At 37.5% G+C, this 26,787-nt stretch overlaps 2 non-coding genes across 2 annotated transcripts; both read right to left on the bottom strand.

Annotated features, from left to right (window-relative positions):
• Positions 1-10,103: 10,103 nt before the first annotated feature.
• On the bottom strand, positions 10,104-10,175 carry TRNAE-UUC (transfer RNA glutamic acid (anticodon UUC)). Its single transcript has one exon. It is a non-coding gene; the product is annotated as a tRNA-Glu (tRNA).
• A 6,968-nt stretch (positions 10,176-17,143) lies between these two features.
• Positions 17,144-17,215, bottom strand: TRNAE-UUC (transfer RNA glutamic acid (anticodon UUC)). The gene has a single exon. It is a non-coding gene; the product is annotated as a tRNA-Glu (tRNA).
• Positions 17,216-26,787: the final 9,572 nt, after the last annotated feature.

Here is a 26,787-nt window from a genome sequence, read left to right as displayed (position 1 = left end):
AAATACATACAAAATACAAGATTTTACGTTCTACATATTTGTATTTATACTCCTTCCTAACTGAACTCCTCCCAAACTGAGCCTTAAAGAAGAATGCAAATATATTTTGAATAGTGTGTTTGCCCTCGAAGTGGATACGAATTTTGCTTCTAAACATGGATAAAAAATTAACTTGTAACATCCATTGATGATGTAAACCAACTGATGACTTGGAAAATTTTCTGCCAGTTTTTACATTGTGTTGTTATTACACTCCTCTAAATTAGGGCTGCCAATGGATTTCGAAAATTTAAAATTTGATTTGGCAAAATTTGTTGACACAAATTTCTGATACTCCTGGTGCGACATTCTCTTTCTCTCATTTTTTGATTCGACAAATTTACATAATTAGATTGGATTTAATTTTTACATTTTGCTTTGACTTATAATGATTAAAATCTGAATTCGATTATATTCTGATATATATTGTTTTAAAATTTAAATTGTATAATTATATATAAATATAAAAAATATAATTTATATATTATACTACATATATATATATATATATATATGCAATAAATTCAATATTTCATATTTATATTATCTATTATATATAAGTAAAAATTAATTAATATTTTAAATTTTTTATTTAAAAAATGAAGGGAGGTCAGGTTGAATCTAAATTTGATGCAAGTAGTGGTGTCAAATGTCGATTGGGATGGATTTGGTCCAATCCGATCTGGTTCAATATGAATCCATTGCAGATGGACCAGGTCCAATCCAATCCAATATATATATACTCTTGAACATTTTGGTTGGACCAGTCCAATTCAATCTCTGGGCTGTCCAATCTTTTCAATTTAGTTTAATTTAGATTGGTTCCAACCCACACCTGATCCATTGACACCTATGTTCATATCTTTTATCGATGGTACAAACATTGGTTCAATCTGACCAAATCTAATATAAACCCATTAGAGATGGATCAAGTCCAATCTAATTCAATAAATTCTTTGGACTATTAATTCAAGACTGATCCAATTCAATATGTCTTATTGGTCTGTCCAAATTGATTTTGATTTAGACGAGATCCAATCCAAAGCCAATCCATTGGCACCTTTAATTAGATGCAAATCCAATAGGATTTTGGATATCCAATTTATTCACGATCCAAACAACATGTGGAAAAATGTATCACAATTGATCCAATAATGGAGCCTAAAGCACCATACAATCATCTCCGTCCTATACTATAGGGTAAATTCTCTTAAGTCTTAAGTAATATTTTATAAATAAATAAATAAATCTTATAATCTAATAAAATCGTGAGAAACCAACTTTTGATGGTTTATAACTAATATTTTCTGTCACCGTCTAACTTTTTTTTGAAAGTTATTTATGTATTATTAGATAATAAGATGTAATTTCAATATTTCATATATTCACACTTTTGTATATAAAAAAGGGCCACTACCAAATGTTAGTCGCACATATTTGAAGTAATAGGATGGAATACATTGGTATACAAGCGATGAAAAATTAAGTAGATAGACGTTAGTCGTGAGATGCCCATACCCTACCAACAAGGCATTACAGCTGTACATCAAGAACATCTCCTTATGAATGACATTGTGACAACATATAAGTGGGGAGATGTTCGTGATGTCGGCTGTATTTCTCTTCCTAATAGGGTGTGTGGACAGCGTCTTGGGGGTGGGAGATTCAAGCTCATTCACGTAATGTTTGCTGGTAACCATGGCTGCAGAAAATGTGTTCTCTATCATCTGCACCATCTATTCCTCAATTAAATCGATTTTAATATTGAACAAGATGTTTTTTTCTTTTAGGGGTTTAACTATAATACCTGAAAGACATGATATCTGAAAATTTTGTGACCAACCAATTAATATCAAAAGTATGTTAATCAATCAGCTGGAATTTGTCAAAATTGATAGGTGAATTTAATTGGTCAAAACTCTTCACATATCATATATTTCCGGCATCATAGATTTTCTTTTTCTTTTAATTGTGAATGGAGATGCATATAAAAATTACTTTGTTACATATCCACGATCGTTATCGTATAATATATTATTTATTATAATATTTACTTATAAGTACTAATCTCTAATGATTAATAGAATTTCTTTTCATTCTGATTACCAGTTCTTGAAAGGCCAATTAACCCATTTCACACTAAAACATCAAATTTGATATTTCTCCCACACATGTATCCATTTGAAATGATACTTATATATGAAATGGTAATACATATTTTTTCACGAATTTATATTGATAATTCCAAAACGCAAGACAAAATACCATTATACTAAACATCCCTTATTTTTTCTTTGCGGAAATTCATATTTCACAATTACTAAGGGTGGTAGTATATAAAACTTTACGGCAGAAAGGTATAATACCAAAAAAAAAAAAACAATACTTTAAAGTAGGGTTGGCAATCTTGACTGTAATCCATTTGATCCACGCAATCCACCCACATTGAAACCCACCATACCCATCCATCTTTAACATGGGTCAATATGGGTCAAGTGACCCATTGGGGTAAAGAGAAAAGGGTCAGGGTGGGTTGGATAAAGGGTATTGATGCATCAATTTTTTGGCTAAGTATCTCGTCGTTTGGTCTGCTTTCAAGTGGCCGATGACTCAGAGATCGAAGTGGAGCTGCCTAGGTGCTGGGCTGACCAAGTGGCAAGCTGCCAGTGAGGCGCCGGGTTGACCAGGTGGCGAGCTGCCTGTGAAGCGCCGTGCTGACCAGGTGCAAGGCTGCTTGTGAGGTACTGGGCTGACCAGGTGGCGAGCTGCCTATGAGGTGCCGGGCTGACCAGGTGCAGGGCTGCCTGTGAGGTGCCTAGCTGCCCAGCTGGCGAACTGGATTGATGACTCAGATGTCGAAGTGGAGCTGCCTAGGTGCTGGGCTTACCAGGTGGCAAGCTGCCTGTGAGGTGCCGGGTTGACCAGGTGGCGAGCTGCTTGTGAAGCGCCGGGCTGACCAGGTGCATGGTTGCTTGTGAGGTGCTGGGCTGACCAGGTGGCGAGCTGCCTATGAGGCACTTGGCTGACCAGGTGCAGGGCTGCCTGTGAGGTGCCGAGCTACCCAGCTAGCGAACTGGATTGATGAGCTTCGTTGCTCTTTAGAGACCTGCAAGGAACCAAATGTCAGAGGACCTGGAATCGCCAACCCAGCAAGGTCGCTCCGATGCTTAAGTTAGTACTCTCATAGTAGACTGCGAGCTAAAAATCACAAAGTATGAGAGCTACAATTTGCTTATTTGCTTACTTTTTTACTCGCCCCATTGCCATTGGGATTGGTGCCTTTATAAAGGCATTATTTGGCGTGGGCTTCACACACCATATCCAAGATTTCTACAAGATCGTCTAAGTGGTCAAGATTCCTGGAGGTAACTACCATGCACTTTGACCACTCTCCAGATCGTTTGGCACGTGGACCAACTTTCAAGGATCGTGGGAGTGTTTGGATATGCATGTCGAATTCGTTGGTGAGCACGTCTTGCAAGTTGCCAGGTTGACAGGTTGCGCCTGTGCTAGGCTGCCAGGTCGTGCCTGGGCCAAGCTGCCAGGTCGGTGCCTATGCCAGGCCGCCAGGTCACGCCTGTCCCAGGCTGCCAAGTCACACCTGGGCTAGGCCTCCAGGTCGGTGCCTGTACCAAGCTGCTAAGTCACGCATGTGCCAGACTGCCATCTTGCACCAGGGGCAGGTCACTAGGTTGCGCTTGTGCCAGGCCATGCCTGTGCTGGGCTGCGCCTGTGCTAGGCCATGCCTATGCTGGACCGCCAGGTGGGACACCATCAACTTGGCTAAGGCAAGTTGTTGCCAAAAGTGGTTCCGGGTGTCACCTAGTTGTTCTGAGGTGCCATGTGTCACAATATCATTGGAGGGCCAAATCCGCCCTCATTAGGTACCATACCCATTGAGTACAACATTAATGATCAAATTAAGGGGAGGGGAAAGGGTTTAGGGTTTCCAGCTATTCATAATCAAAGGGTGGAAGATGGAAGGAGAGAAAGGAAATGTAGTGGGGGCTGGCTTTCAATACTTCCACGATGGCTAACTTTTTCTTCTACACCACTGACAGAAGGAGTGATTAACAAACTAAGGCTCAGTTTGGAAGGAGTACAAATACAAATATGTACAGTACAAAGACATATAAAATAATATAAAATATAAGGTTTTGCACTCTACATATTTGTATTTGTACTCCTTCCAAAGTGAGGGTAAGGTTCAAATTGTTTTGAGGGTTGTGTTTTTCTTCTCACCACCAATGGAAGGAGAGAGTAGGGAGATGTAGCGGCGGCCGACGATGTCTGTGTTTTTCTTCTTCACCTCTATTGTAAGACAGGGCAGTGGATCTTTGGTCTTCTAGTCTTTCCACCATTGTAGAGCAAGGCTAGAGATTTTTTTTTTGGGGTCACTGCAATGACAACCGACGACTGAGATTGGATTCGCATAGACTCTTTGGTCTTTCCACCATTACAGAACAAGATGATTTTTTGTTTTTTACAGTTGCAGGGATAGCAGGCAACAGAGGTTCAAGATTTGGTGCAAACCTAGATATGTATTCTCCCAAGCCTTTCCAAAATTGCACCAGGTCTCCCTATTCTTCCCATTGTTGCATATCAGAGTATGCATTTTCAACATTTTTATTATTATTATTTTTTCAACTTATACAATTTCCTATATTTTTATTTTCAATATTTATTTTTTATATTTTTGTTTTTTTATAATTTATACTTTTTATGCAATTTGTATGTTTTTTGTATTTTTTACATTTGCTGTAATTTATGTATTTTCGTATAACTTATGTTATTTTTTTGCTTTTTTTGTAATTTTTTGCAACTTATATAATTCTCTTTTTTTTGTAATTTTTATAATTTCCTACAAATTTCCTATATAATTTTATGTTTTTCTGTGTTTTTATACAATTTTATTTTCTTATTTGATTTTTTTTTAATTTTATCATTTTTTTCCACAAGTTTTGGGTTGAAATTTATAGTTATATTTTTGTCAATTTTAGTATTTTATGCAATATCAACTTTTTAGAACAATATATGTTTTTTCAATTTTATCATTTTCATTTTTTTCGTGTAAATTTATATCAAATTTTGTGTTTTTATTAATTTTTCTAGTTTTCAATAATTTATTAATATTTGTATTTTTGTTTACATAAAATATTCGGTATTTTCTTAACATTTGCCTTAGATTGGTGGGTCGATGGGTGGGGTTTTGGTGGGTCAAGGTCAAGGTGGGTTATGACCCACTAAGACCCAATAAATAAGTTGGCAAATAGGTCAGAGGGTAAACGTGGGTGGGTTGATACTCAACCCTCACCCAACCCACCCATTTGTTGCGTCTATTTATTCTTTTAGTTTTGGGAAATTGTCTAAAACTCACCATGAGTTTTCAACATTTCTCTTAAACTCACAACTTTTCAAAATGTCTAAAATTCACCATGTCAGTAGGTTTTTATTTTCCAAAACTCACCTTTTGTTAGTGCACCATTAATGCTTCTTAATAGAGGTGTCCATGTCAGTATAAATAACAACTTTCATGACCAAAATACCTTTGAATGGTGAGTTAGAGGAAAAATGGTCTTTTCAGTTTTCAATTTTCTTGTATTTTTTTTTCTTTTTTTAGTGTTTTGTTATAATTTCCAATGTTTTGTTATAATTTCTGTTTTTTAACATTTATCTATTTTCTACAATCTATAAAATTTCCTGTATTTTTTTTGTTATTTATTTGCAATTTTTGTTTTTTCTATAATTTTGGTGTTATTTATTTGCAATTTTTAGACATTTTGAAAAGTTTTTGAAAACCTTAATAGACCTTTCCCTCCTTGACCAAAGGTTTTCTACTGAAAAAGGTTTCTTAATGCTTATGGTGTGACTTGAACCCAAGTTGATTAATTGTAGTGCAAATTCTCTTAGAACTACTTTAAACCACTAATCCATTTTACTTTTTGTGTTATTTGATGGAATAAAATGGATTTTATTAACTTTTGTGTTCATCAAAATAATCAATACATATATATGATTAACAAATCTAACTAAAAATTAAAAGAAATAATATTTAAAATTATAATTTTATAACTAAATGAAATAAACAATCTATCGAATCTAAATTTACATCAAATGATGATTTTAATCCTAAGAAATTTATACAAGTAAAATATTAATAATAAAATAATTATCTTAGTACTTAAAATTTATAAATTTGTGCATGATATATAATATAATACGTTAGTATTTATGCATCTCAGGTATTTGGATACCTTAAAGTCGAAACCCAAACCCGTCCCAAACTCTATAGGGTTTTAATCTAAAATCCCAAACCCTATAAGGTTTTGATAAACAGATCCTATTAGGGTCGGAACGATGGAATACCTAATTCCCGTGAAATTGTAACCCCTATATGATATGCCTGATGTCGGGCTTATCATATCCATACTTTGAACCTTAGTGGTGGTAACCAATGAGATGAGTTTTCATAAAAATTCATGGAGGGTTTTGATTGATCAAAGCCTTTTCGATATCATAAATTTTCCAAAAAAAGAAATAAATAAACCAAAATTCCTCAATGTGGCTATGTGAGCGTGCTTATTTCAGTATCTTGCAGATTTGAGTCAGTGGACGAGCAGAAGTGGATAATGGAGGATTTATTGATTCAGGCATGCCGACTGCCTGGTGCGTTATATCATTACTTGGATGGTTGTATCGGACGGGAAGACAACCACTCCTTTGCCATTATTGATTCAAAAAGAGCTCGGTGATAAGTTGATAACCACTTCACCAAGATACGCCCCCCGCCATCTGATGATGACTCAACTGCTCTGCAGGCCCCATTTTTCACACGAAGCGCACCAAAAGCTTACCTCTTTGCTAGGGCATTTTTACCATCTTACCATGTTACCTCCCTACAGGCCCACGGATCCTATTGGGCTTGGGTTTTGGTTCTCAAGGCCATATGCTGAATTGCTTATCTAACGAATGATACCAATTTTTTAGGTATCATGCCTTTTCGATACGATACATAATCAGGCTCCAATTAAATTGCAATTCAAACGTGGTTAGTGATGTTAAGGGTCGGGTTTGATAGAGGTCTTCTTTAATCTGAACCCAGTTCGGCCCTACTATTAAAGTGGTGATATCGAACCCGTCCACTCTGTCCCATGCACACCTCCACTCAACCAAAGCCTATATATTAAGGCCCTATTTTGCTCGCAGGAATAAGGGTCTGGATCTGAATCGGAATAAATCATCCTACTGGAGTGGCATTTCCCCATTTGAGAGAATGCCATTTTTTACCTTTCTTTTGAAAATAAAAGATCATTCCTATTGATTCTAATTCTTATTCTCATTCATGTCTTATTGTCTGAGCCAAACAGAGAGAATAGATCATTTTGATTTAGATTCTGAAGGATTTCGATTTTGATTCCAACTATAAAACCAAACAAACTTTGATATTTCACTGCTGCATGGGCTTATCATGGACCCACCTCAATTCAAACCAACTCCACCTGTGCGGGTTTAGACATTTAATCCGACCCACTGGCATCCCTACATATGGCCAAAATGCAAAATGTGCAGACAAGCCCAGACATATTTTTCCTGTAGACAGAGATGAGTGGTTACTTTGATTGCAGATCTAAAGGTTTTGATTGTAGGCAGGCCCAAACTAAGCCTAATGAATCATCTGATTGCAGATCTAAAGGTTAGATCAAGAGTCCATTAGTTCAAATTTAGTTGTGTTTCATTTCGGTACATATTTTTTGTTAAAGATACAATTAAGAAAATACTTTTTAAAATTGAAGAAAAACAAAATGAATAAATCAGAGTGGCGCAGCGGAAGCGTGGTGGGTCCATAACCCACAAGTCCCAGGATCTTAACCTGGCTCTCATATGAAGATTATTAAAGATTTAAAACCACCTTTTTTGTTCTGTTAAGCTTAGATGGCATAATTTCAGTTTTGGGGTTAAGATATATGTGGACATTAAGTTTGAGCTGTTTCGAACAATCAAACCTAAGTGTAGCTTTTATTTGCATCACAGAATCAGAGTGTAGCTTTTAGAGAAACTTCTCACATATGCCCAAGGGTGTTTATGGTTTTTATTTAACCGAATCGTGGTGCATTTTTTGAAACTAAATCAGTATTATTGGTTTTAGAAAAATCAGTAATAGGAACTGAATCGGAGCCAGTCAGTTAATCGGTTGACCAGTTCAATTAGTTTGTCGGTTTTTTAGTTTTTGCAATATATTATCAATATAATAAAAAATTATAAATATATATATATATATAATATTATATTCTAAATAATAAATAATATATAATACATTATAAATATATATGTATTTATATATAATGTATATTTATTAATTTATAATATAAAATATATAAAATATATTGAAATATATGTATACTAGTCGATTTGATTAATCACCAAATTTCTATATTGATTAATCGAAACCAAACTAGTACCTTTAATTTTTTAAAAACACCAAATCAAAATCGAACCGATCAATTCAATTAATTGATTTTTCGATTCGATTTTTCGGTTTTTTTTATTCACCCCTACATATATGCCTCTAATCTTCATGATGCAAGTGATATCTAATAATCCAAGTACTGATTTAACTATCCAGATAAACTTCTAAACTTCGATTCGTGGGGCTCTGATTGAACGCCCCAATAGGAATATGACCCTTTTAATTCCCTGGAGACATCTCTTAGCCGCTTGCTTTAAAATCAATAGTAGAATAACAAAGGAATTTTGAAAGGTTCTGAGTTCTGACAAAACCCGTTCTTATGAATTATTACGTTTTTTCTTGATGTTTGGAGAGACTAATTGGTTTTTTCCTTTTTAGTTAATGGGTATTCTTATCAAGCCACCCCTCATGATGATGCCAACTCTATTTGGGAATTTCTTTTGAAATGGATGACATGACAAATGGGTATGAATTCTGTTTTGAGTCAAATTGCGAACATTCTTAGGCTGAGGGACGATTGCAATAAAAAGTATTTCTAGAAATATATAAAGGTTTCTGGAGATTATTCATTATTATTTGTCGGTGAAAAGGAACATGATTCAACAAAAGAATTGTAGTTCGGACCATGGTTTTTAAAATCGGATTGGGCCAGATGGTCGTATAGGAAAAATTGGGAATTGGTTGTTTTACCCTAAAACTGTTTTTTTGGTGAAAAATCGTTGATTTCATTAGTGAAATGTTGACTCAGGCAGTCAAACCGTTGAATTGGTCAATGGTTTTGGTCATTTTTTATTTTTTAGTTTTTTTTTATTTTTCCTATTAGAGAGGGCCCTTAGTTCGGACCAGATGGTCGGATCGTTTGACCTGGGAACTGGACCTAGAACGGTTTCCTGTCCAATCTGGTTTTAAAAACCTTGGTTCACACTGAGATTGGTTCTTTTGTTGATGAAGTTTGTGGGATACATTTATTCTTTTATGAGTGACAATGAAAAGCATGGCAGTGGGTTATAAATGTTTCTCTTGGGTTGGTAATACGGTAGTTTTTTAGGAATGGCAACGGGGTGGGGGTCATATTCTCCATTCCTGACCTCAATTTTGAAATTAATCCCCATCACCATCCCTGATCCCTGTTGGAGATAAAAGTTGTCCTCCATCCCCGATCCCCCAATGGGAATTTTCCATAGGGACCCAAATCCCCAAAATTTTTTTAGACAATGGTATTTTTTGAAAAAAATGAATTTACTTAAAATAAATAAAAATTTTAAAATATAAATAATGTTTTAAATATATTTTGATATATATAAATAATATTATATATAACAATATAAATAATATTTAATATATAATTGAGGTTGGGACGGGGAGAGAATCTCAATCCCCATCCCTGACCCCAAACCTCGATCAAGGATGCCTATTAATCTTTGTCCTGTCCCCGCCCCGCCAAAACAATCGACAGGTTTAAGAAAGTGAATAGAATCTAAAATTTACAAAACTCTTTCTAAATCCATCCCTTTACCAGAACTTAACAGAAACGGGAGATATTCTGATGTACATACCGAAGAGAATGGGAAAAAGGGTTTCAACTTATAAAAAACCATTCCGTTGCCGGGAATCGAACCCGGGTCTCCTGCGTGAAAGCCAAACATCCTAACCGCTGGACGACAACGGATTTCGTTTTCTTGATAAACCAAAATATATTAAACAATATGAAATATGAAGTTGTTTTTCTCCCATAAAATGCTATATTATCATCTACCTCCTTGAAAACTGATATCATAATAATAATAATAATAATAATAATAATAATAATAATAAAAGGCTATAGTTCACGTTAACAATGCTCTGTATTTGCTATGTTCACAAATAAATTTTTGGGGGGATGACAATTCAGCCAACATCAGAATTCTTAGGCCCAACATATAGTTGGGGTAGGTGTTCGGAATTGATGTCAAATTATGGGCGGGTATTGATATACAGGATAGGGGTATTTGACATTTTGAATTATTGTAGATTTACGGTGGAACTCAGAATTTTGCAGTGAGTTGTAGCACACTTTTTCCTAAATATTTTTTCTTTGTAAAAGGATTTTTTTTGTTTTTTGTAAAGAACATTTTTAAGAGATAAAAGTAACCAAAAGATATTAAGAATTCAATTGTCATGTCTATTAATTATCTCTTTCTTGAATTTAGTTTTAATTGAATGATCTATTTATTATATTAGAAAAATTATTTAATATATAAATAGTTACAAAATAATTAATATAAGATTAGATGCATGTCTAATAATATTAATTATAAATTAATTAGTTAATTTGGTTGAATGATTCCTAGCCTAAATATTCTATATATTAGATTAGAAAATATTAATTTTATCCAGATTTAAGTTTATATTAATTCAATCTTTTATGCATTTGATTATAAATTAATTTAATAAAAAATAAATATATAATGATTAAGAAGGAAAAGAATTCATTGACATCTCTATAAAAAATTACAAATTATATAGTCCATATTTTTTCACATTCTAATGATGCATGCACTAAAACTGTTTAAGTAAATCCAATTTTGAATTCAAAATTTGACAGTATCTTATCAATTTTGGATAATTCGAATCATAACCGATCAAATTCAGATATCCTATTCATATTGTTTAAGTAATTGAATTGAATTCGGGTATGGCTTGATTCGATTCAATAAATATCTGAATTCAATTGATTATTTAATTCTTACTTTTGATCAAAACCCATTGATTTGGTCAAAAACTGTTTCACCTGGGTGGTTGAACCTCTAATCCATTTGACCTAGTCATCGAGTCATGGGCTACACACTTTATGTACTAAAAATTTCTAGTCCATAACTTTGTGCTTGGTAGTTTGAGGGGTAATCTTTATATCATTTTGGGTAATATTTTGAGATCTGTGTCCCAAAATATATACATATATTATATTTTATATTATTGATAATATATATATATATTATAAGATAAATACATTTATGTTTGTTAATCACGATCTTACTTGTTCCACCCAGATAGTCGATCATACCAATAGTTGATGTTTTGTATAAACAACATTTGAGTTGGAAGTAAACAACTAACCCCGCTTGTTTGATGAAATGTATAAAGTATATGATCTTAACATACACTATCTTCCATTGATTTCTTATGAAACGGTCTTTATAGTTCAGTAATGGATCATTTGATTGCAGATCTAAAGGTTAGACCAAGAGCCCATTAGTTCAAATTTAGTTGTGTTTCATTTCGACATATATATTTTTTTTAAAGATACAATTACCAAAACAGTTTTTAAAATTGAAGAAATATAAAATTAATAAATCAGAGTGGCGCAGCGGAAGCGTGGTGGGCCCATAACACACAGGTCCCATATCTAAACCTGTTTCAGATTTGAAGTTTAAAGCTTCTAAAACCACCGTTTCTCCTCTTTGAAGTTTTAGGCGGCATAATTCCAGTTTTTGGGTTTAGATATATGTGGGCTTTGAATTTGAGCTGTTTCAAGCAATCAAAAGTAAGTGTAGTTTTTATTTGCATCACATAATCCAAGTGTAGCTTTTAGAGAAACTTCTCACATATGCCTCTAATCTTTATGGATGCAAGTAATATATCTAAGTACTGATTAAGCTATCCAGATAAACTTCTAGACTTGATTCATGGGGCTCTGATTGAGCCCCCAATAGGAATATTATGACTTAGTCCAACTGCACCCTAAAAGAAAATCAATAGTACTGTAGTCTGTAGTAAAGGAATTTTGAAAGGTTCTGACAAAAGCTGTTCTTAAATCTGCAATGCCTAATGAATGGAAGTAAGAAGGAAACCATCAATTATTACATTTTTTTCTTGTTGTTTTGACAGAGATCATTGTTTTTTGCCTTTTTGGTTAATGGGTATCCATCTCGAACCACCCCCTCATGATGATGATGCCAACACTATTTGGGAATTGCTTTTGAAATGGATGACATGACAAATGGGTATGGATTCTGTTTTGAGCCAAATTGCAAACGTTCTGAGCTAATCTGGGACGAGTGCAATAAAAAGTATTTTTAAAAATATATAAAGGTTCCTGGAGATTATTCACTGTTATTTATCAGTGAAAAGGAACATGATTCAACAAGAGTTGTAGTTCAGACTGAGATTGGTTCTTTTGTTGGTGAAGTTTGTGGGATACCTTTATTCTTTAGGAGTAACAATGCAAAAGCATGGCAGTGGGCTATGATTGTTTCTCTTGGGTTGGCAGTGCAGTAGTCTTTTTCTTTGATTTTTCTTTTTATTTCTTTTCACTTAAGCCCAGTTAATTTTTTGATAAGTTATTTATTCGGGTAAATGTAATTACTTAAGTAAATTTTTCTTGGAAAACACTTACTCAGGTAAGTACATTTACCTATGTTCTTTTATTTCCTAGGTAAATAAAGCAATGGCCATTTTAGCCATAAAAATCCATTATTAAAAGAGGCATTTTAGTCCCATTCAAGGTTGGCAACTTTCCTTCTTGGTGAGAAAGTTATTTACCCACCTAGGAGATGAATATCACTTTCCTGGGTAAATAATACGCATAGGAAAATAAACTTTCCCTGATCCCCACATAAAGCTGAAAGAAAAACATGAGATTCTTGGTCAATGGGAACCAAAATCTTATTGACCAACTTTCTCCCCTTTCCAAATCCAAAAAAAGAACGCTCCCTTAGAAGAATCAACTAATGAACTGTGTAGGGCTGTAAATGGGTCGAGTTTCACTGACCTATCAAGAGATTGGATTTATCCAATAAAATCGTACCGATTGTGTTGTCTTTGCTTTTATGGTTTTGTGCCCCAATTATAATTGGGTCAGGACTAGTTCTTGTTGTTCTGGATGGATTGAGACCTCAACTAGTTATATGGTTAATAATTCATAATGGTTTGCTGGTTTTTTTTTATAACTTTAGTTATATTTTATATCTAAAAGAGTAAATCTCAATGACAGTATATAAGATAATTTTCATTAAAAATATTCAGTGTTATCAATTGTCAATGTATAAACTGCTTACATTATTAAACTATATTGAATAAAGTTATCTTATATTTTGACATGCAATATAATTTATATTATATATAATATAATATTTTGGGTTGAGTATAGTTATTGTATATTTTATATTTTGATTAATGGTAATGATCGGGGTCTCGATTTATTTTAAAATCAAGGTCAGGGTTGGGGAATATTATCCCCGCCTCGTTGCCATTATTAAATAAAAATTTAATCTAATAGATAAATCATGGGCGACCATGTTGTCAGTATTGGCATGGAAGCCCATGGGTTTGCATGAGATGGCCTGAGCCCAGCTGTAGCCAGAATATTTTTTGATAAGCCCATAGGGCCATAGGCGATCTCATTGCAATGAATATTTCAACAGTACAGATAAAAGAAATGAAGGAGAAACAGACCAAGTATTTGATGCATTTCCCTCTAACCAAATTGATTTGATTCCTTCTTCGATAGCCAGCATCAAACCTTCCCTAACTTCCGTAGCTTCGAGTACTTCTGGGTGGTTACGAGGAACATTAATAGCCCGGCCCAAACAAAAGTTCCCATCAAAATTTAGTTCAATGTGAGTAGTTGGTACTGGGGACCATGAACTAGGAAGAAGATTTGGAGTTGGCTGGATGTCATTGTTGTGTTCAACTCCTCGTGTTTGTACAGTACGGAAAACTGGGCAGAAGATCTACTGATGATGTTTTCAGGGATGAAGGCCTCTCCACTCATTAGACTCTTGCATCTGACCTTCCAAGCATGCCACATGATGATGGCGCATAATTTAAAAATGGATTTCTCATTTTTTTTCCACAACATAGAAAGCCACTCTTCTAGATTGTGGACATGCACTGGATTAATCTTAGCAGCCACCATTGAACCACCACAACAGCCTCGTAGCTAGACAGAAAAGAAAGCGATGTTCTACTCTTTCCAACTCATTACCACACAAAATACATGTACCATCGATTTTGGCATTCTTCATTACCATGTTAGCATTGGTTAGGGCTATTTAAGGGTCGAGTTGTGTCAATTTATTGAGATTTTTTCAATAGATTGAAATTGAAATTGAAACCAAAACTGACATTGTGTTAAACAAAATTGATTTAATTGGTTTGAGTTGGGTTGGGTCGATTTCAGCTCTAAGTTCAACTATGTTTGAGAGTCAAATTGTATTAAAGGTTGTGCATGAGTTGAGGGGCTAGAGGGGGCGGGCCAAGTTAGAATAGAAGTTATTAAGAAAATAAAAAGTCAAACTGTATTAGAGAAAGAAGACTGAAATTTGTATATTTCAAAAAACTTTCTAATCTAAGTAAAAAAAGACACTTAATTGTAATTGTAATTGGTTGACTATTTGGTGTAAAATACCATAGAAACTAAGATCCTTTGATTAGTTTCTTTAAACTTTTCCAAAAAAATTTCTTGTCTAGTTGTGTTACAATACTTGTCATTAATGTCATTCTTAACTAAAAGACTAGAAATTAAATTAGGTTGTAACTAGGATAGAGACAATTTAGTTAAATAAACACAAAGTAAATTGTGACTACTAACTACTAACTATCAAGTCGGTTTGATTCGGGTGAAAACCAAAACCGACCCAAACCATCGATTTATAATTTTTTACAACACAAAACTAACCAGTATCGAAGAAAACCCGGCCAACTCAGATTGAATCAATCCGAATTGATCAATTTAATCGGGTTGAGTCTTCTTATGAACGGGCCTAGCACTAGTTGGTAAACAGTGATGTAAGCATCTTCAAAGAAATTGAGAAACCATGGTGGTAAATCATTGATGCTCCACAACTCTTTCCAATAAACATCAGGGAAGGCCCAGCAACTTTATGAGGAACTGGTTTCACACTCACACATATAACGATATGCCGAGGCACTTATGAGGTGACCTTTAGAGGTATATGTCCATACCCATGTATCTTCTGCGTGGGTGCTTGGGTGGGTCTCGAGGTGAGATGAGTACGAAGGAAAGCCTTCGTAATGATGCCATCAAATAAGGCTTGAATCTTTGGAGTACACCATTGTCTAGTGATTCAGTCGATGAGCTCTGCCACTCTATAGACCTGCACGGATGAATAAGCCTGTGGAGAAGGTAATGGGCATGTCAAGCCAAGGATCCTCAAAGACACGAACACTCCAGCCGTCCCCAATTAGAACTTTACAACCTCTAATTAAATGGTGTCTACACTCAAGATTAGAAGACCATAGGGGCCCAGAGTTGGTGTTTTATTGAAGATAGTTCATGTTATCTTCTGATCATTTTGGAATCCTCTAACAAAATGGTCCTTACACCCACCACACAATAATTGCAGTAGTGCATTGGGAACAGCTTCCCCATGTAAGAATGGCAACATGATAGGGTGGGGTTGGGTTTTGCAAGACCTATCCCGACCCCAAACTCAAATATTTTGCCCTATCCCTTTTCCATACCCAAACAGGGATATAAATACCAACCCCATCCCCGAATTCAAATCTCTCCCACGAAGAAATAGCAACAGCGCAGGGTGGGTTCAGGTTTTGCATGCCCTAAGCCCCTATCCCTGACCACAAACTCAGATATCTTGCCTTGTCCCTTCCTTGTACCCCAATGGAGATTAGTAACCCCAACCCCATCCTAATATCTTCGAGGAATGGGGATTTCCAAATTTCCCCACCTCGCTTAATCATTGCAACATGTAAATCTATTTATATATTGGAGTGGACAGATAGCACCCTTGTCTGTCCTGATAACCTGCCCTGAACAATGGTAAAAAAATTTGCCCCAGTCAGATGGGGTGGGTCAAACTCGAATGAGGGCTGGATGGGGTGGGCCATCTCCATCCCATGAATGAAAATATACAAATATATAGATTAGATGGTAATTTCTATCTTATTGGTGGGTATTTATCCCTCTCCTTTTTGGTGGGGTGTTTTTATTTTGTTTGTTGGGATTTTACAACCTGTATAGGTATTGGTAGATTACGGTATTAGATTAAACCTGACTTTTCCCAACCCGCATATTGTTGGAAAGCATATAAATTTTATGTATTAGATGTTGAATTTAATAATATTTTAAATTCTATGTGAAGGATAATTAATAGTTTAATCAAATAATTAAAAATTTTGTTGATTATCTGTATTATTTTACTTATTTATTATTTATATATGATAACAAATAATAAAAAATTAGATGTGAGTTCGAAACCAAACCCATCCTTACCCTTGAATGCAGAGAATGTAGGATAGGGGAGGGCTTTGTATTTTGATATACGGGGAGAATTTGGTTTATCAAAATCTAACCTTTTATGACCTTTGGATACAAATTCGGGGTTTAGAATGCCCATAATGTCTAGAATTTACAAAACCCTCCCAAATTCACCCCTTTGCCATCGATGTTCCCATGCGGTGCAACCGTGCAAAATACTAGGGGGCACCACCTGTTAAAACGCGATCTAGCCAAAACTAACCATGTTACATACACTCTCAAAGCTTGGGTAATTCAATCACACGTTGGGAACATCGCCCTCTGAATTTAACAACTTGATGGGGAGATATTCCCGATGTGCACTTGTGCAGCTAGATGCCGACCGAAGAGAATTAAAAAGTGTTTCAACTTATAAAATATTCCGTTGCCGGGAATCGAACCCGGGTCTCCTGGGTGAAAGCCAGATATCCTAACCGCTGGACGACAACGGATTACTGTTTCGAGATGCACTAAAATATGACTTAAAATATAAGAAATATTAATTTTGTTTCTATAAAAGGCTGTAGTTCATGTCAACAATGCTCTATACTAATATACTTGCTATGACCTATGACCACCCATAAATTTTTGTAAAAGAGTTTTTAAATGAAATGTCTATTAATTATTTCTTTCTTTAATTTAGTTTTAATTGAATGCTCTATTTATTATATTAAAAAATCTATTTAACATATAAACAACTAAATACAACAATTAATATAAGATTAAATGTCTAATAGTATTATAAATTAATTAATTAATTAATTTGGCTGAATGATTCCTAACCTAAATATTCTATATGAATTAGATTAGAAAATATTAATTTTATCCAGATTTAATTTTATATTAACCCAATATTATATGCATTCGATTAAAAGTTAATTTAATAAAAAATAAATATAATGGTTAAGAATGAAAAGTATTCACGGACTTGTCAATTAAAAAACATACAAACTATAGTCCGTATTTTTTCACATGCATTCTAATGAAGCATACACTAAAATAATTAATTCAAAGAAATAATTAACGATAATATTAATTTATATTATACATAAAAAAGGATTATGCCAACATCACTACATCAGCAATTCAGTAGTCTTAGCTCGTGGTGGGTCAATAGTTTAATTATTTGAACCCGTAACATCATAATCATATAATAAAAATACAAAAATAGATAAAAATGTAAAAATACAGAAAAAAAGGTAAAAAAATTAAATGTGCCATTTACACATCTTGAGGTTTTAAAATTGACCCCAGTGGACGTAAATATACGCTCAATTAATAAAGCATGGGTAACCATTTACACATCATCACATGACCCATTTAAATTAAGAATAGAAACCCTATTTAAATGTTTTGCTCAATGTTTGCAACCTGTCATTACTTGGTCATTGGGTCATGGGTTACATATTATATGTACTAAAAATTGAGTCCCGTAGCTTTGTGCTTGGTAGTTCGAGGGGTGATCTTTAGGAATGGCAATGGGGTGGGGCGGGGCAGGGCCGGGTTTTGTCTGCCCCATACCCAATCCACAATTGAAATTCCCCACCCCGAACCCTAGAGATGCTAAAAATCATAACCTCATCCCCGTTCCTGACCCCCGACTTTACCTTATCCCACCTTGATCATTCTTGTATATTTATAGATTTATTTATTTTTTATTGTTTGAAACCTACTTAGAACTATTTTTATTTTATATTATGTAATATAATATAGTATATATAATATAATATATAATAATATAATACATATTAGCATATATTAACAATTTTATATGTATTATGTTATATAATATAATCGGGGTGGGGTGGACAAATTACTGTCCTCGCCCCGACCCCGACCCCGACCCCGACTCTCAGGGTTTTAGGTTTTCTCCGAACCTAACCAATGGTCAAAAAATCCAGACAGACCAAGGCGGGATCCCACGGGGATGAGTCAAATTGCCATCTCTAGTGATCTTTATATCATTTTGGAGTAACATTTTGAGATCTGTGTCCCAAATATATACATATATCATTTTGGAGTAACATTTTGAGATCTTTATATCATTAATGAAAATCAAGTTTAAACCTATTATTATTATTATTATTATTATTATTATTATTATTATTATAAATAATAGCTTCCATGCGCAGGCCCTGATGCCGAACTTGGAACCACCAAGGTCAAAACTGAACTGGAACCAATTTTGACAGGGTAGGTTTTGGTCCCAAAGTGACTTGGAACGGAATCGAATTGACCCTTGCTCACCCCTAAAAACACTCTCCCCCACCAACTCTATCCAATTTGGCAATGTTTCTTGGGCCTCACTTCTAATATCTTTTGCAAAGCTTGGAGAGGTATTAGTAGGTGTTAGTACCCACATTCATACTATGACATGACCCTAGTTTTTGTCCCTCACTTTAGATTCATGGGAATTTCTTTCTTTTTTTTCACAAATGATAAGCAAGGAATGCAGCCTATGAAGATCAAAGATGATTAAGGCCATGTTTGGGAGTACTTAAAAATAAGTGCTTATTTGGGCCAGGACCACACCATTAAGCACTTATTGGTGTTTGGGAAATAAGTCAGAAATAAGTATTTATTTTAAAAATAAGGGTTTATTTTTTAAGCCCATAATTTTAACTTTTTTAAGTGATTATACAATAAGCACTTATTCATTTTTTCCCCAAATTATCTCTAGTTGATGTTTGGGTGATGTTTGGCTGGCCAAGGATGCCACGTGGTAGCCTCCATGGCCATCCTCTCTCTCAAGTCATGTTTACACCACGCGTGATAGAAGAGCACAACTAAGAAGGAGTGTCTTGCACGGACAAGGAAATTGACCTCGTTGAGGAAGAGAAAACCTCTTGAGACCTTGGCAGACAACCTCATCCCAATTACCATGGGAGCTCTATCCATCTGGAACATGGACATCCAACTATAAATAGGTATTCCCCATTTGAGGTAAGGGACTTTTGGAAGAACACTCTTTGAATATCTCTCTACACTATTTCTTTAGCCAGGAATAACATTATTTCAACTTGTTCAGCCCGACCACCTCCTTCTCTGCCCAACTAACTTGAGCGTTAGAGTATCTACCCGAGGATTAACTCCTTGAGCCTTTCACCATTATCTTGGTTGTAGATCTCAGTGCAAGACTTAGTCCTTCCACATAGGCCCCATCTAGTTGGCAGGATTATCTGATTGTGTCCTTAGTTCGGAACACCTTAGATCGGACAACATTAGGTTGGCGCCATTTGTGAGAAGCATACACAAAGCCATTTCCCAAACACCTTTCTGCGCATTTAAAGCAACCATATCTAAAAACATATTCGACCGCTCTAGAGCCTATTCCCCATCTCATGGGTCTTGCTCACTTTGCAACTCTCCACCTTAGGAGCCCAACATCAGATTGCGGTCAACCCAGCACAATTCCAAGCCATAAAGCAGAAAGTCAACCATATCCTAGCCATGATAGAGATGTTGGGGCAACCAACTCACCCTCCCCAAGCTACATGCCCTGCCATACAGGCACCTCTATAGTCGATACTCGCACCGAGGACCCCAAAAGGTGCCATGCAGATAGGCACAGGGCCCAACCCGACTGTGAACGACCGCAACCATCCAAAAGACTTGACTCCCTAGCCTGGCCTCGTGCACACGACATCCATAGTAGATCCTATCACTTCGCCTGAGTGCCAGTGAAAGAATGGTTCAACCAACGTCTATAGCACCCACCAATCTTGATAGTTGAATCTAGCTCGGTTTGAGATCAGCCTACAATCCCAAAAGGGGAGAAATCCACAAACATGGTCCTAGACGATAGAGACATTTTGATCAAAGAATTGAGAGTGTGGCTGGCCGAACTGGAGTGTAGCTAAGTGAATAGAAGCATTGCCCCTTCGACGGCTCGACTAACAGAGTGGCACCACAGTCAATAGCCTAACAAAGAGCCAATTTTCGTCCAAGAAATCGTTGATGAGCTCCTCTTGGCCGGATGGTAACCTCATCAGTTTGAGAAGTACGATGGAGCCTTGGACCCCAACGACCACATTGAGGGGTTCAAGGTGATAATGATGCTACACAGCTCCTTCGAAGGCCTCATGTGCAAGGTCTTCGTCGCCACCCTCCATGGAGTCACCAAAACCTGGTACGCCTCCCTTCCTCTGTGGTCTATATCCTACTGGGAGCAATAGGAGACGTAGTTCCTGGTGCAGTTCATCGCCAACCAAAGGCACTAAATATGTTGACCATCCTTATGCAAGTGCGAGAAAGGAAAGGAGAGGCCTTGAGGGAATACTTGGAGAGGTTCAACACCAAGGCCCTCTAGGTCTGAGCCCTAAATCAATTAGTAGTTGTGACTGCCATCATCAGCAGATTGCATTCCTTGATGTTCAGCTTCTCTTTGCAAAAGAACCCTTTGCCCAACTTGACCGCGCTCATGAAGCACACACAAAAGTATACGAATGTTGAAGAGGCCCAAGCATTGCACAAGGAGGATGAAGATTTGCACGACTAGAAGCACAGAGACCACGACTGTTGAAGACCGGATAGAGAAACCAAGAGGCTAGACCGCTTACCTGACCATAAACCGAGGAACCCATTATCAACGTATCACAACTTTACTCCACTCAACACTCTGCGGGCTCACATATTGATGCAAATCCACAACCGCATCTTCGTCAAGTGGCCTGCAAAGATGAAAACCCAAGGCTACAAGAGAAATCGAGACAAGTTTTGTGACCTCCACTGTGACCACAACCACAACACTGAGAGCTTCCACGACCTTCACCACCACTTGGAAGACCTCATTCGACACGGATTTATCGACATCAAAGAACATAAACCTAGAGAAGAATCGCACCGCACCGATGGCCTGCCAGCTCGAGCTCCCCCTATCAGGGTCATCACCATCATCTTAGGCGGGATGACCCTTAAAAGGGAAACTAGTCACAAAAGATCTACCCGAGGAGCTAGAGTTCTAAGACTAAAATGTCCCAACAAAAATTAGTGTTGAACACTAACAACGACCGGACTGTATAGATTCAATAAATAAAGAATCCTCTTCAAGCACAAATGACCAAACTCCCATGCACAATTCGATAGAACTCCAATTGTCGAAGTTCGTGTTGACCAACAAATGTAGTGTGATGAGAACCTCACGAAAGACCTGATCGACCACAGACGGTCGAGGCGAGAACAAGCCTCCGATCGGCACCACAGGAACGACGTCCCTACCAAAATGGCAAGAGGATGGCCATCTAACTCCACACACCCACCCGACTCATAGTCGGAGTAGAGATAACCGAGGACCACGGCTAGCCCAACCAAAGAACGTGAAGCTCTCCAAGACCAGGTGCCATCGAGCTCCCCAACAACGTTGAGAGCTTGGAAGCACCTTGGCAAGCATAAGACCGAAGCCACTAAGTCAGAGACCTGAGCCAGCGAAGGACAAAGACCTCGGTCAGCATAAGATTGAGGCCACTAAGCCAGAGACCTCGGCTAGCATTAGACCGAAGCCAACGAAAACCAAAGACCTCATCTAGCATGAGACCGAGGCCACTAAGCTAGGGACCTCGGCTAGCATAGGCCAAAGACCTCGACTAGCAGAAGACCAAGGCCACTAAGCCAGAGACCTCGACTAGTGAAGATTGAAGACTCGGGCAAAATGAGACCGAAGCCATAGGGCTGAAAACCCCAATTACAACATTAAATCCAAAACTTTGACTAGATTTAGAGCCAAGTACAAAAGCATGACCTATGCTTCCTATCGGCCGACCCAATTCTAAAGCACAACTTAGAAAAGAGAAGGGAAAAAAAAATAACAAAGAAAGTGCTTGGTAGAAAGACCAAACTTCCATTAATGAAAAAAGTTGATACAATGATTGCCAGCTCAGCATACCGAGTTGTGTACAACAAAAAGCAGAAAAAAGGGGAATCAATTTAGGCTAGTCGTGCCATCTGCAAGGCTCACCTCTTTGGGAGTGGTCGCACTATTGTTCGGGGCAGAGTGCTCAATTAGCGGCGCTTAGAGGTGTAAAATGGGTCGTGCTAGGCCGACACGGCACAACCCATAAGCAGCTCACGCAAAGTGCAGGCCATGCCGTGTTGGTCCGCAAGCTGTCCCAAGTTGTGCCTCCCTCCCTTGTGATAACTTGAGAGGTCGGCCCGGCACGGCCCATGGCCAAAGCCCGTGTGGGCCTGTGTTGTGTTGTGGGCTAGGTTGGTCCATGGGCCAAGCCTTAAGCCAAGTCGGGCCATGGACTGGGCCAAAGCTAATTATTTAAAAATTAAAAAAAGCTTAAAATTTTAATTTTATATGAATTTTGATGTATATAATTGCTTGTATATACAATAATTAAATAAATTAATATAATAAAATTGAAAACAATTATTTATTTTGTTAATATATTACATACTATATATTATTATATAATTATAATTTATATAATATATTACATATCATATTATATAATACAAATATTATTTATGTATAATATATAAATAATATATATGGGCCATGAGCATCACAAACTACGAACCTAAAACCCAGGCCCAACATGGCCTAAAACTTCGTGTAGGGCTTAGCACGGTCCATGTGTTGTTGTGCCGGGCCGATCCAAAGTTAGGCCCACAGCCCAACCCGATTTACACCTCTAGGCAGTGTCGGTGCCTCAGCATTAAAGGGACCATATTGTTCCACAACTATGGCGATCTTAGGATGCTCGTGCATGACCCTCTAGTAGTGAGCAAAGTGGGTTTGCTAGGATTATGTAGCGTAATCATCGAGGGCAATCTGGAACTCCTTGGACTTCTTGTACCTGGCGACCACCTCCTCGGCACGTAGCAGTTTTTCCTTAGGCTCCTCGACCGCCTTCCTTGTCTTGTTGCGGTCTCCCTTGAGCTCATGAGCGCAACTCTTCAGACGTCTCAACTCTTCATCCTTGGCTGTCATCGCTTATCTTACCTCGGTCATCTCAGCCAGTTAGCCTGCATACGAGAGAATTTTTCCTCCCGAGCCTCGGCCATTTGACGAGGGGTGTGCACCCTATTGACCAACTTTGTCACCGTGCAAATAGCTTTAGAAACATGAATTCAACAAGCACGACCAAATAAACCGAAGAATAGAGGAGACAATATGAAAAGCTTACTATAGCACACTCCCGGATGGCAGTGCTCTCTAGCACCCCGCTCGTGCAGTCGCTGGCCCTCCCTAACTACTTGGGCATGCCCTCAGTCTCCAAAGTGTCCTCCAATTGAACACTCTCGCTCGGCCTATAAACCTCAGTTTCCAGATCTACCAGGGGATGAAATCTTGAATCCTCTCTACAGCACGTACCTTGGTGGAGACCCACCGAAGACAACGTCCACCACGTCTCCCTCAACCGGCCTCGACCTTGTGCTCAGTCAAGGGTTTACAACCTCAGGATGGTAGCTTGCATACATCTGGTTCTCTCCTCCTCGTCCATGATCGCCATATCTACTAGAAAAAATAAGTCAATCAAAGCCGAAGTAATAAAGCAAGAAGAAACACTTACTAAAGCAAGGACAAACCAGTTGGAGGCTCCATCAACCCGACACGGATCAACATTGAGAACAATATGTACTCTTATATGTTGACCCTCATTATCCTTCTGATGGCTGCTAACTCTTCCCTAGATAGCATAATGCCTTCACTTTGGTCCTCGGGGTAGATAACTCGATGGGGAACGACCAACCCCTTGGGTAGTGCACAAAGAAGAAACCCTCCTTCTAATGTTTCATTGAGGAGGGGTCCCCGATGAGCACCTTATTGTGTTGCTGAGCCAAGAAGTAGTAATTGCCCTACTAGGCTTTCTTTAGGTGTAGAAAGTATGTGAACATCGGTAGAGTGATGTCCACATCGTGAAACGAGTAGTAATATAAGAGGCTAACCAAGTACCTAAAAGAATTGGGTATTAGCTAGACTACCAGGATGCAGTTCCACCTCAACACCGCCGCAATACTTTCACTCAAAGGAAACCTCTGCTTGACTATCAAGCCATGCACATATATGCAAAGTTCCCTTGGCCAAGCCAAGGTAGCCCTCTCACCAATACCTAGGCACCTTAGCTCATACTCCTTGACAACACAATAAAGGGCCCTAATTTGGGTCGGGTCCCTAGGAGTCAGTCTACAAGGTGAAGACACAAAGTGACTTCTAAACCGCACGGTGATGCCAAGCCCATCTTTTGACACAACATCTACTTCGACCTTGTCATTTTCCCTAACCTCGACCTCCCAAAAGGCCACAACCTCCTTTGCCACGACACCTCCACCCTCAGGCCCTTTGTGCTCAATCCCATGGGCGTTGGTCTCATGGACCACGAATGCAATGGCCTTGGGATGAGACCCCTGCTTGGACTCACTAGTTAATGTACAAGAGCTAGATGAAGAGGAAGAATAAGAAGACAAGGAAAATGAAGACGTCTTACCAAAGAGATTACACCGCAGAACACCTAAAGAACTAACCTAGGACTATTTCACGCCGAGCTCCTAAGATCTCTCACTCAAAATGATAAAGTAAAACTACTCGCCTACCCCTTTTATATAAAGGCAACTAATGGTTCAAATTAAACCAGATCAATGGCACCCATTCGACGCCGCACTTTGCACGCACGTAAACTTGGGAAGACGAAACGACTCATCTGCTGGCCCATTTCGGAAATGGCATGAGTGTTGGACCAGCTAGTCCGCCCAGCAAACCAACTTTATTCTAGGCCAGTCAACTCAAAGAAGTTAAAGTTTCTCAATCGAAGACCGCAAAACTTTTCCACAACTAGTCGTGATCGAGCACTACACTCCTCGACTTCGGAATTGGGGGAGTGGTATTTAGGTGATGGTTGAGCTAGCCAAGGATGCCATGTGGCAGCATTCGTGGCCATCCTCTCTCAAGCCACGTTGACACCATGCCTGATGGAAGAGCATGACTAAGGAGTGACCCTTATGGACAAGGAAGCAGACCCCACTGGGGAAGAGGACACCTCCTAAAGACTTTGACAGATGACCTCATCTCAACAACCTGGGATCCCTATCCATCTGAAGCACGGACATCCAACTATAAATAGGTATTCCCCGCTCAAGGTACGAGACTTTTGTAAGAACACTATTTGAATATCTCTCTACACTCTCTTCGGCCTGGACCAGCATTATTTGAACTTGCTTAGTCCGACCGCCTCCTTCTCTGCCAACTGACTTGAGCGTCGAAGTACCTACCTGGGGATTAACTCCTTGAGCCTCTGACCTTTCTCTTGGTTAGAGATCTCAGTGCATGGATTCATACTTCCACCTCAACCTCATCTAGTTGGTTGGATTATCTAATTGTGTCCTCGGTTCGGAACACCTTGGATCGGACACTCAGTTGAATTTTAAAATACCACTTATAAAGCTATCCTTAGTTGAAGTTTATAAAAGTATGAAAGTACTTACGTAAAAGTGCTTTTATGAAAGTACGTTTATAAAAGTGCTTTCATAAAAGTACTTTTGGAAAGTACTTTTATAAAAATACATCCATATAAGTGCTTTTATAAAAATACTTCCACAAAAGTACTTTCATGAAACTGTTTTCATAAAAATACCTATATAAAAGTACTTTCATAAAAGTGCTTTCACAAAGTACTTCTGCAAAAGTGCTTTCGTAACATTTAAAAGAAAATGAAGGATAAAATAGTTACAAATGCTTATTTAAGTCCTTATTGGAGAAAGACTACCAAACTTCCAATTAATATGAAATAAGTGCTCATTTTTTAAAATAAGCACTTGAAAAAGTTGGGTGCCAAATTCAAATAATTGCTTATTCAAATAAGCACTTGTTTTTGAGCACTTAATCAATAAGCACTTAGTTTTAACATAAGCACCAAGGTTTTTAAAACCAAACTGGACAACAACCCTGTCAAGGGTCTGGTTCTTGAGTTGAACGGTTCAACTGTTCGAACCGAACGGATGGCCCATTCTAACAAAAAAGTTTAAAAAATTTTAAAAATAAAAACCGGCCAAACCATTGAGAGGTTCGACCGCCCAGGTCAAC

Source organism: Nelumbo lutea, chromosome 2 (genome assembly GCF_056320005.1).
Source record: "Nelumbo lutea isolate HS-2025 chromosome 2, American lotus-T2T, whole genome shotgun sequence".
NCBI lineage: Eukaryota > Viridiplantae > Streptophyta > Magnoliopsida > Proteales > Nelumbonaceae > Nelumbo > Nelumbo lutea.
The sequence above is the reverse complement of the archived record's forward strand: the minus strand, read 5'-3'. Positions and strand labels throughout refer to the sequence as shown.